This window comes from Orbicella faveolata, unplaced genomic scaffold (assembly GCF_042242905.1).
Source record: "Orbicella faveolata isolate gen_17 unplaced genomic scaffold, um_ofav_v1 contig_12, whole genome shotgun sequence".
Taxonomy (NCBI): Eukaryota; Metazoa; Cnidaria; class Anthozoa; order Scleractinia; family Merulinidae; genus Orbicella; species Orbicella faveolata.
The window spans coordinates 820,001-832,500 of NW_028301539.1; the positions used below are offsets into that span (position 1 = coordinate 820,001).

At 39.6% G+C, this 12,500-nt stretch overlaps 1 protein-coding gene and 1 long non-coding RNA gene across 3 annotated transcripts in view; both read left to right on the top strand.

Moving 5' to 3' along the window:
• The window catches only part of LOC110062559 (uncharacterized), a 172,587-nt gene that overhangs the window by 115,700 nt on the left and 44,387 nt on the right, over nucleotides 1-12,500 (top strand). The gene's annotated exons all lie outside the window — the stretch shown is intronic.
• The window catches only part of LOC110067541 (uncharacterized), a 30,760-nt gene continuing 19,801 nt past the window's right edge, over nucleotides 1,542-12,500 (top strand). The window contains exons 1-2 of one of the 2 annotated variants that reach the window (XR_016205722.1): nucleotides 1,542-1,845; nucleotides 8,777-8,967. This is a non-coding gene — a long non-coding RNA (uncharacterized LOC110067541). Of the gene's footprint in view, nucleotides 1,846-6,771; nucleotides 8,968-12,500 lie in introns of those variants that run through there. The other variant, XR_016205721.1, reaches the window with a different exon arrangement.

A 12,500-nucleotide genomic window follows, 5' to 3' on the forward strand; every position in this document is an offset into this window, starting at 1 on the left:
AGTTTAAAGAGGGAGTAAAAGGGAAAAAGGGGGTTTGGAACACCACCAGGCGCAGTAGCTTGATGAATTATTAATGAATTTGAGAAGGATTGTTGGTTGAAACGTTTATATCAGTTATTCCCGCTTCGCTCGTTTATTACCAATTGATTACCGTGTGGCACTAAATTTTCGCGGGTTTTAATTTTTGCGATTTTTGCGGGTTTTTTCATGATCCGCAAAAAAGGTTGCCGCAAAAGATAATTCCCGCAAAAATTTCTCCGCAAAAGTTTACTCCACTGGCGAAATTATACATACAAAAATCACAGGTAAATTCCTGTTGCTACCATTTATTTAAAACGTCTCTTTCGTTCAGAAACAAAACCGTGAAATGAGAACAAAGACGTTCAGAAATAGAAAGATTTACAGGAAAGGCTGGTCTGAAGGTACTCTATTAAGAAGAGCACCTGCAATTGCACACAAGAGTACGATGTAATTGTGCTAGAGTGACACTGATTACTGAATTACTGTTTTTTACGTCTCTTCATGTTGTTTCACATGTCAATTGCATCCAGTTTAATTAAAAAAAGCAAAAATGTTGTAAATCCAGTTAAACTTGACTTCCCGAAAATCGCAGGTGAATTAGTACTCAGCAAGAAAAACCACTCTTTTACAATCGCAAATATTAGTTCCCGTAAAATGCAGAAAATCGCCGATCATTAGCAAAAATAATTTAGTACCGCCTGGTATTGCATAACCATGGTACATAAATAGAATCGCGTAATTAAAATTCTTCAATATATTTCTTTATTATATGGGCCAGATATGATACCAAATAGTTTCTCTTCAATTATTGACGTACATTTTGACTTCTTGGTAGCGTTAAATCGGTTAATTACGTTGTTTACAAAGTCTTTAAAAATTGGCAGTCAACAGATGTACGATTAATCGAGTCTCCACTGAGTCTTGCTGACCAAGTAAAGACAAAGCTCCTTTTTATTCACTATAATTCAATGGATTTATTCAAGCTGGAATTTCTTTCAATTTTATCCCCTTGCAGATATTTTTTTAGAGAGGTGAAAAATTTTGAAAAAATTTACTTGTCTGTTTAGTAGTGTGGAGATGGTGAATTGTCAATAGGATTTTGCGAGAGGCGAGACTGCTTTTTTCTTTACACGCCCTAGACATTTTGGCTCCTACATTGCAAGACTGAGACTTCACAGACGCTCAGACTCAAAGATGTTCAGACGTCACATACAAAAACAAGCAAACAAAACAAACAAACAAAGCTAAACAAATTCTTAGCTTTGCAGAAATTTCAAACATTTCCGAGAGTTATTAGATAGACGATTCCATTGAGGCCTAGAGTGATAAATATCTGCGAAATCTTTCAGATGTATGGTAGAAATGAAAAAAATTGCGTCTTTTAGATTACATTAGTATATAACATATAAAAGGTCAACTGTTGGGTACTTTTATGGTCAGGTATTCCTACAATATTGCAAATTCCTCTGGTATCTCAAATCTGTCTTGCATTCAGGTTTTGCATAGCAGTAGCTTGATACGTTTCATCGCTAAATCCAGTTTGCTTGTGTTGAACATTGCTTTGACGACCAAGGTTATAAGGTTTCTTACACATATCCAATTGTCGGACAAACAGAAAAACATTCCAATGAGTTTTTATATTAATACCAGCATTTGTGATAACACTGCTTTACAGATGAATGAGGTGCACGAATAACTCGGTCTCTACGAATATAAATCTTCTCAACTTCTTGTTTAAGTTCTCAGAGGACGGTTGACAAGCGACGTTAAACTATAATTTCTAAACTAAGAGCTAGCAAGTAAAACAACAAGCAAAGAGAAAAGGTAAGTACAGAAGCATATCGTTTATAAGCAAAATCCATAACGCGGATCGGTTGTTTAGGAACCCTTCAAAGTTTGGATAATTATTCGAAATTGTGTACGCAGATTTGCAGCGAAACGTTGATTTTCTTCGGCTCGATGTTACCCAGTGGATCACTGCAGATCCATCACACAAGCGCGCGCGTGTTCGTTATGGTACGTCACGCAATCCTTCCTTCCTTGGAGAGGAAGGATTGCGTGACGAGCACTACGTGAATGTCTGCGTAGGAGGCAAGTCTACGCCGACTGCGTCGAAATTTACAATTCATCTCCCTCAACCTTTCTGGAATCTTGTATAGACATCAGCTTACAATCACAAAAAAAGATGGTTAGACAACGTCTAATCGTTTGATCTAGCACTTGTTCTAAAGTGGTACTATGACGAAAATCGCATCTTCCTTATCTAAGCCATTTTAAAACATAAACCAGTAGTCTGTATGAAAAGAAAAATGCTGTTTTCGTTCCAGAGATATTCAAGTTTTTAAAATATGTAAATTAGCCGAGTGATGACGTCATACACTCAACCAAATTTTGATCAAATATGATGAAGGAATATATCTCAGCCAATTTGTATGAGAAATGTTTGATTCTTTGCAGTAAGATTCTACTAAATGTGCTCCACAATATGAGCTCAACAGTTTTGTTACCATGGGAACATACTGGGTTCCAGACCTCCCCAATATTGAAGGCTTTTCTGGCCACCTTTGGCGTTCCATTTTGACAATTGCTAATGGTGCCTCGTATGCATGATCCAGCAAGCATACAAATCTGTTAGCTCGAGGTCGTGGCCTTAATTAATATTTAAGCTGAAAATCACTAACATATTGAAATCAAGTGGGTGGGGACTGGAAAATAGTAAGTTACCATGGGAACAGAATTGTTTTATAGCCGTAGGTGTGTTTCCTGTAGAACTATCAGCCTACCAAATTTCAATGGGCTGTGCTGCAAATTGGCCAAGATAGCTCTATTCATATACTTGATATAATATTGGGTTGAGTGTATGACGTCATCAGTCATCTCATATACATATTTTGCACATTTTTCAAACTTAAATATCTCCGGAACGAATGCAGATATTTGCAAACGGTAAACGGTGTTTTTATTTTTTCATGGAATTCTATGTGATACACCTAAAAGTCAAGGGGGAAAAATTTGATCATAGTACCACGACGACGATTGGCTATGTCAATGAGCTGGCGCTGAAAAAGACATCGCGATCATGTTGGTGTATTGAAAATACCCAATCTTCAAGCGTACTATATAAGTTATACTATTTGTGTTACCGTCCGTTCCTATTTGCATCGTTCTATTTCTTTGGTTTCTCACGACGTTTGTGCTGGATAAAAAACTCCATATGGTATAACTAGCTTTTCGTCTTCGTGCAGGTCGCGTAGATATCTCCCGTGATACAACCCCTCACCTCCCACCCACCCCCACCCCCCCCCCCTAATGCTTACACGTTGCATTACGTTGTCTGTGTTGACTACGACAACAAAACGATCATCACTATGATTTAGAAGATGTAATATCTGAAGTTTACCAAGTTTTTGTCCATCAATAGCAAGTCTCATCTCGGTTACATTTCAGTAAGTAAAAAGCGGCTACGTTCGTACAAGGTAGGCAAGATATAACCTTCACGGGCTCAATTTTCGGCTTAATTAAGATTCTAATTTATTTAAATTTATTCTAATTTTATGATTTAAAATGAGACAGGAATATATACAAACGTTTCAGATCAATGTCGCCAACTAATCACAAAACTGTGGCAAAAATTCATTGCTAACACAGAGATATTTATTTTCTTCGCTTTTATTTCGTAAAATTTATGATTTCCTCTGCGACCTGTTTACTGGTGGTGTGTGTCACCAATGAAATCAAACAATTCTACGAATACGCAAGGAAGTGTTGTTGAAAATGTTTTGTTGACCACACTAGGAAGATGTCACTGATTTGAACACACGACAAGTAAAGCATTTAATACTTATTATCACTTTGGTAAGCTACTTTATACGACTTGTGTCTAGCCGACAAAGCTGCACAGAGAATTCAGGCTACCTTAGCTCTTTCTAAGAATCAAACATTCGGTGGGTCGACTGATGAGGAAGTACCAGTTCAGGTTATTTTGTGACTGATTTATTTAGTGTTTATCGCGAGACAAAGAGTAAAAACTTTGCTCCCAAACTCTCAGTAGGCTCGCTTAATTTAGCAGGACCCATACCTTGGGCAATGACTCGGAATGCCCGAAATCGAACAACCTTTAGACAGGAAGTTGGGATAGATTATTTCATTAGCTGAGCCTGAGGTGAGCGTTATTAAAATATTGCCATCTAAAAGAGCGGGAAAGCTTTTTTCTTTTCTTTTGGTGGGTTCCTTTTTCATTGTAAATTACCCACTTTAATAGAAGCCTGAAACGGTGCTCACTCCCTCCTGTAGGTCGCTTGATACTATCTCTATGCACAGATGTCTTTTCCTGGTAAATTTTCGTTTATTTGTCGTTCATTTGATTTAATTTCGCACGAAAATGAAAATGCAGCCGCGATGGTATATCACAACACGACTGAAGGTCCGAACCTTTGACGTGCGACAATGCGATAGTGCAGTTACGAATCCCAAAACTCAGTTTGATCTGGCCTCTGCCCGTATGTCTGTTGAATTCTTGAACGCTCAGTTTGCGAGCTGCCACAGTAACTAGTCATTGGCTTCAGTCTGTTTGAGCTTTATCAGTTCAGTCAAAAGAGAAGTGCGAATATATTACCAAGTTCTTCTATCAGCGTTAGCCCGTATTTCTCTTCCTCATCAGCTGACAAGGAAGAGATTTGCATGGCTGACCATCATCGCCGGCTTTAGCATAAGAACAGCTCTAAACTATAATTGCGCACCGTGACTGTTATCCAAAGTGACTGAGAAACACGTGCAGCTTTAGGAAAGAAGCAACTTTCGCCTTGTCCTTCAAAAAAGTTTACTTATGTAAACTCTGAGTCTCGATTCCGTAGTGAAGCCTATGTCCTTCAAGTCTTTGGCGATGAGGAAAACGCCCGGTTGTTCTCAATGATTTACCTGTTGTTTCGATTGATTACTTCCTTGTCACAGTCTTAATTCAGTTTTTGTCAGTTGTTGAATACATACACCTTGCACTCGGGGAATGTTAATTCGTTTACTTGCTCTACTTCCTGGTGGTCTACGGTCTTGGAAATGTACTTCCTCGTGTACTTACCGTGAAATTTATTGACTCTCAGACCTCTTCGATTAGCTACGTCTAAACACAAGCGTGGTTTTTCCTTTAGAGTTAGTGTTTTGCACGCGAGCAAACGGATGTCCTCGCAATCGAAGTCTTCAAGCGTGAAGTAAAGATCCATTGAATATCACGTTGCAAGTTTGCTTTATGACTGTTTGGTGAGCCAGTCCGCGGTGATAATAAAGAGGAAAGGAGACAGAGTGAAACCCTGCTTAGCCCTGCTCACAAAGCGTTTGTACGCTGTGTTTTACATACGGGTAGCACTGTGCATTCTAAACTGTCTTCAGCGGTGGTGATTATGTTGATAGTCTTTGGTGAGCTAGATCTCATGATTGTGAAGGATTCTATGGCTTTTCAAAGTCAGTAAAAGCCATATCAGGAGTCAATCGGCTCCTGCTATATACATTATACCACCGCTCTTTTACTTTGCAGTCTCATATATCCGCTTTCTTTTCAGAGGGGTGATCTGGGCGTGAAAAGAATGGCTTCTCTCAGCATCTCTTTGTATCTGTCTCATACACACGGTTTTCATATCTTTTAGCCTGAAGTCCAACTGTCCTACTCCCTGTATTCACTGTGTATAACTGGCTGTCTTTCACGAATCTTGCCTTTGTATCAAAACAGCACTTCGTTCATTTGGCCAATAACTCCACTCCAGATGTTTTCAGAGATCAACTCTTTTTTTTCCTTCTCAGTTACAATTTTGACATGTACAGTGTTTACAGGGGTGTAGTGTATACTAGGGTTGCGCGGTAAATTTTTCGCAGGCCAATCAGTTCCTAGGTGACTTTGCAACATTTAGAAGTTAAATACTGCAAAACGTGAGGACGCTTCTGAATTTTCAGTTGTAGTGGACGACTTAAATTAACTCCACTGAAATATTTAACTTAAATGATTTGCAGAATATCACACAGACTTAATTGAGCTGCTCTAGTCTAGATCAAACAAGCTGCAGTACGTGATTTGCGACATAATAATGATCGCGAAAGCTAAGTGTTAAGCAAATTATAAAATATATTGTGAATATAGTGAAAGTAAAAGTCTGACTAACTGAACGTGAATATGCTATGAATCCAAGGACAATTGTGGGCTCTCTCAGATGGTCAGTGACCAGAGAACAAGGTTCGAAACTGAATGCACGTGTTACGATCCTAAGGTTGAAAATTATCGCAACTAGCTGTTTTATAAAAAATGTTGTTTCATTTGACTGCAGAGCAAAGGTGATCGGTTGACTGTCTTAGAGCCTGTAAGCCGCATTCCACGAGGCTCTAGGACCGTCGATAAGTATAAGCTTGAAAACCTCTAATTAATGTGGTTTATTAGCTTATCATTTTTAATTTCCAACCAAAAATGTTTCATCGATAAGCCCGGTATGGTGTTTAAAGTCTGGTTGTTTACCAGCTTTATCTTCATTAGGATTGCTAACACTACACTTCCGATATCTAATTCCGTGTTTTCTTAGAACTGGAGAGGAGTTGCATATTCCTACTTTCTGCCCTTTGGGGCCCACGAAATGGTGCCAATCAATGTAGCTCGCTGCGAAGGAGTCTTCATTACAAATTTTACTTGCTCGTTTAGAAACACGGAAACGCCGAGGACATTGGCCTGTAAAAATTATCAATGATCAATTTACGGAAACATTTCATAAAACTCAGTTAATTGATAACGTGGGTCAATTTGCTGTGCACTAGTTACAGTAAGTAACCTTAATTTATGTGGTGTACTACTGCTGTTCCTTTACTCGTCTTATTCAAACTGGTTGAGCGGGTGATTTTTGGTAGCGCAACCGCAATTTTATTCTCTTACCACGTGCCCGCGAGGGAAGTTTAACTCGACTCTTTACCAATCCCCTCGCGGCTTCCCCACCCGCATCCACGCACCCATCCACGCACGGCCTCGTCAAACAAAAGCACGCGCGCGCAAAATCCCGCCAGCTACCCAGACTAACTGATTCTTGTCAGTTCTATTGCTGTGATATGTTAAGGTTTAAAGGTAAATTCTACTGGAACTGTGTAGGATTGCTTTAAATTTTCAATCAGAGAACAATTTGATTACTTAGCTTAAGACGACTTTAAGTTGAAAGCCTGCATGCAATTCGCAAGAGACTATGTAAGACCATCGTCTCTTGATATATGTCACAATGCATTTATTTCTTTCCTACAACACAGTCTCGACGGTCACTTCTGAGGATTTATGTTTAAAAAAATATATAATTTTTGTTTTCCAACAATGCGCTTTATTGCCATGTTTATCACCGCACTTTGCGTGCTATTTCTTGTTAAGCTACGATGGCCAAAGAAAAAGATTATTAACCATATCATAGGTTTTGATTTGTTGCCTTGACTAAAGAGTACATGACTAAATAAAAAAGAAAGATTCTGTAGTGTGGAAGAATTTCGTCCCTTGGCTTAACATTACAATCATATAGTGGCTAGTTTACTTCTCTCTGCTTCCCACCATGCAGAAGTACTCTGTTTCTTAGTTATGTTAAGCCTAAAAGACCGAAAAGCAGTTTGTTACCAATCACAAGGGTAGAAACCGAGGGTTATGTTTGTATGTTCTTTAATATACTATCATGTTAGAGAAATCGTCTGTTGTCAAATCTTTTCAGATAAAATAATCGTCGGTGTGGCAACCGACAGGAAAGGAGTAGCTTGATGAAACTTGCATGTCCACGTAAAAAACGTTTAACCGCTCTAGCCCTACCTCACGCGGGTCACGCCGACGTTTGCGTAATCAACCAGCTGCATTATACTGCGGTCTTCATGTTATCCTGATATCAGTATGATGTCATCTGTGTAGACAAATCCTGATCACCTTGCGAGTATCATGAGCTGTTCTGAGAAATGTGCATTGATGACTTCTCCTTCTAGACCTCCTATGCTCATACACTGGGAACTTTGATCAAACAGGGGCAACCTAAGAACCGCTACCAATAACACCTTTTGGTGTCATCATCACCGCTATTAGTAAAAAAAAGAAAAAAAAAAATCTGGCTATCGGATGCCTCTACCCCACAACCGTGAAAAGGGTTAATTTTGTCCTTTCCACAGTTGTCTCATTTGTATTACATCACAACTTAATCTAACGGATGCGACACTATCTCAGAAAATCCTCCGTGGAACGACAAAAGGCGCCTTGTACCTTTTCCTAACAAGGATTTTATACTTTCTGCCTACATTGCCCTGCTTGCGAGGCAGATTTAATTTTGATGCCAACGAGGAACGGCTTACCGTCGGACTCTCTCCATGCCACCAGTGAAAGAAAACAATAGCTTATTTCTCTTCCTTGTGGTGTGCAGATAACCTGAGGGTAAACTTGTGACCTTGGTTTGTGTTGCCAGACAACACTGATGCATGAAAGGACCTCACATGTGAAGGCAAATCCCGCTATGTGGGACATTTTTTTCCAGTTAACCTAAAGGGGAATACAGACCAATATTTCGCTGGTTTCTCGTTGTCAGTCTCATCAGATCATCATGGGCTCCTGGTCTCATTGAATAAAACTCTTACTCTTTGTCAACTGTTTTGTTATATAATAGGTGGCCAATCGGCCGAAAGCACGCAAGGGCGACAGGAGACTTGCGTGTGCCTGTATATATACCCAATTTCCGGACTATCCGGTTATGATGGTTTTATGATTGTTTTATTTCATCCGCAGGACAGAGAGATCAATTATTGCTGCAAACGAACGGTACTATTTAGAAGCCTTGGCTCGTGTCAGGATTCTGGAGTCTAATCAGCGTTATACAGGTTATACGAGGAAGTCAGATTAATTACTTGCCTCCCCACCCACTGGGGAGTGGGGAGAGACTTGAGAGATAAGACTGGGGAGAGACTCAGGGGATAAAGGTAATGCATCCATGTTGACTGTCCATGAAATTTTATAGCTTGGTTTGCTGAAGCAACTAAAGAAATAATCATCAAATGAGGTTAAGAGCTGAATTTCATGCTGGAATTTCTCCGATGATCCATCATTAAGCAGACAGGAAAGCGAAGGAAAAATGATTCGATGTGTAACAATTTGTCTTAACTAGTGAGAAGTGCGACATTTGTCAGTAGCAACTTTCTCTTGACTTTAGAATTACAGGAATTTTTTGACATACGACGTAAAGTTAAGATTGTTAATTCTACAGGGCCAATACTTAAATATAAAATCAAAGGCATCAAACAAGGCAAAATTTCAGTATAACGACTGTTGATGTCCTGGTAGATAACCCTTATCAGCGCAGCGGCTGAAAAATTGCCAAAAAGGAAGAATTGTGGCATCAATAATGTTCCATTATTTGAAGTATAAACAGTGACCAACTGTCTGAACATATAACCTTATAAAACGCGTTAACTGATTCCAGTCTTTGATCGGTCGGGTCAAGTCTCCGCGATGATTTCCATTGGTCCAGATCCACGGGTCCAGATCACGTTACAGTAGATACACACATAACTTTCTCAGTACTGGGAATGTCACCACTCAGGCACAACAATGCTTTGGATTCCTACGAGGGAATCGCTCGATTATTCTATCATACAGAGAAATCCCGATTTCTCTGGAATCTCCAGTCCAGTCCCAGGACTCCCTCTTCACCGCCGTATATAGGGCTTGAGTACCTCGAACCAAAAGTAGTTTCCCTTCAGTTTGGTTTACTCTAGTTCACTCGAACTCCTGATTTCTTGAGCCAATTATAATTTGCCTTGGAGTTTGGGGAAATCCGGGGATTTCAGGTAACGGGATTCCGGAAATCTTTATAAATACATTTTCTTAATTAGCGCTGTTTTAAGAGTACAGTAGATAAGATAACGGAGATATTAAAAAGAAGAATGTAAGGCCGTTTGAGTATACTCGAAAGTTTTCATGATAAATGGTAGTCAATAGAATGAATTCCTATATGACTGCAGTTGAAACAAACACGCAAATGAGAATCTTCGAAAACAAGGCCAAGTTGTTGTTGCTGTTTCCGTTACCATGCATGCATCAAGAAAATTATTTCAAGTATCTCCCACATCGTTTCCTTCTTATTTGAGTGAACCAGGTGTGAGGAAAGAAATTTAAAACCCCCTCGTTACCAAGCACGTATATACACTAATACAGTCGTGCACTGCATTCTACAAGCCCTCTGTCTCCTGAACACTAGACTAGAAACCAGTTCCCACTGCTTCTCGGGTATGATTAATGTGTAAACTGAACTAAACGTGACACGAAAAAAATAAAAGGCACGTAATGCATGCATAGGCGATGCCACTTTAGAATGTCTGAAAAATCACCGTGCAAGCAGAGCCTTTTCTTACGGTACATATGCTTTGTATATTTTTGTCTATTTTCTCCATGCAAAAAAAGAGATAAAAGAGGCTCTGATCGCAGGGTGCTGAAATATTAGCTAACCCGGAAATCGGAAAATAAACAGATGCTCAAACCACCATGTGAATAATAAGCTTGTTTTCCTAGAGGAGAGCAATGTGGGAGTGAGCAAATCTTTTATCTTGTCCTTTCTTAGTTGTGATTCATGCAAGTGAAAACTGCTTAAAATTACATGTAACAGAAATGCAAATCACACAAACCAAGTGTATAAGCTAAATTATCAAACATAAACACGACAGTGTGCATAGACAGCGAATTCAAGTAAGCGTATCTCTCTCACATGACCTGCCGTACCACTGTGATAACGAAAGATATCAGGCTCGATTACCAGCCGCCCGTGACCTCGCTCCTCCCCACTCTCTTCTCGGGGAGGAACGTAGACCGTTGGAAATCGAACCTATAGATATATCAAATGGTTCACCTCGTAAATCTTTTCAAGAAAGTGGTTGCACGTGGCCTTAAACATCCTTTCGTCGTATTTACATCTCCGGGGGGACTCCCATATCAAAAGAAGGGGGGTACGGCTCGTGGTACCTTTTAGGGGTTAGCGGAGCTTCCGTGGTATTGAGCCGCAAAAAGTCAGAGTCAGTTAATGTGTTACTTAAGAATCGGTACCTCTTAGGGGTGAACGAAATTTCAAGCCACGCCCACAAAACAGGGTCTTGGTAGCTCTTAGGGGTTCTTTTCAAAATTTCCGACGAGTACCCGCGGCCTTTTTATATGGAAGCCTTCCCGGTGGTTTACACCTGCTTATTTACAATAATGAGCACGAATTCGTCCGATACCTGATGAAGCGCAACAGTCACACCAGGGCCGGGTTGTTCGAAAGTTGGTTTACGCTAACCCAGGATTAAAAGTAAACCGAACTATTGATTTTTCTTGTCTCAAAACGTTTTTCATCGCTTATGTTCCGTGCAGTTTGAGGTTATTAAAACTCAAAACTGAAGGGCAAGCAATATTTATATGAAACCTCACCCAAAAGTTGCAAAATTGAAATCAAAATTCTCGCTAATCCTGGGTTAGCCTAATGGGGCTTTGAACAACCCAGCCCTGGCCTGAAACCTCTGATTAACAAAGTTAAATCCGACGTATGTTTCCAATGCTACAGGCTTTACTTGCCCCAGCAAGATGGCGTAGCGCAAAAAAAAAAAAAAAAACAGTGTCTAGTTCCCAGAGTTCCCCGTCTCAAACCAAATCTTTTGTTTTGAAATCGCGCTGTGATTGATTAGAAACTCTCAGATGGCCCCGGTTGCATTCGTTGCATTGGAGACCTATTAGTCCTATTATTATGTTTAGTATATGACGAGTAACGTGGTAACGACTACGCTGTGTGCAAACCACAGTCAGATACATGTGAGTACAATTTATATCGCAAGCTACCTCAAATTTTTGGGGTAATTCATTGTCTGAAGGCTATAAGTTCCGAGTGACTAGTTTCAAAGGGCTACTGTAGATTACTGGACAAAACGTATATTAATTCTTGGATGTAAGCATTACCGTGTAATAGCATAAGAAAGTAAAAAAAATAATAATAAATACCCCAGAATTTGACCACGAGTAAGGCTGTATTATAGAAATATTAATTTATCAAACTGAACGTTTGATCATATCTCAGTGTGCGATTTATTAAAGGTAATAAGTGTATGATGAAAGCCGTGAAACTGAAACTTGGACCGCAGACTTCACGCGGTTATTGATATCAAGGAAAACGAAAACATCAGACAGTTTTCAAGTTGACGTATGTTGATGAACTTTTAAAATATGTATTTTATCCAGGTTCCAGTTCAAATTGTCCAAGTTAAATGAATTACTTTCTTGCTCCGACGTCCCAAACTTGTTCCACAAAAGACAACGTGGTAGCATATCCCCAAATTGAATGGGATACCTGACGGATAAAAATTACACGCGTTTTAGCTGGTAGTTGGCTCTAATCCAGTCTCTATCAATTCGGCTGGAAACGATTTAGCTTTGCGGTGTCTGGGTCAAGATCATATGCGGCGGAGGGAGGCTACTTTCCTTTGTCCCTTCCCAA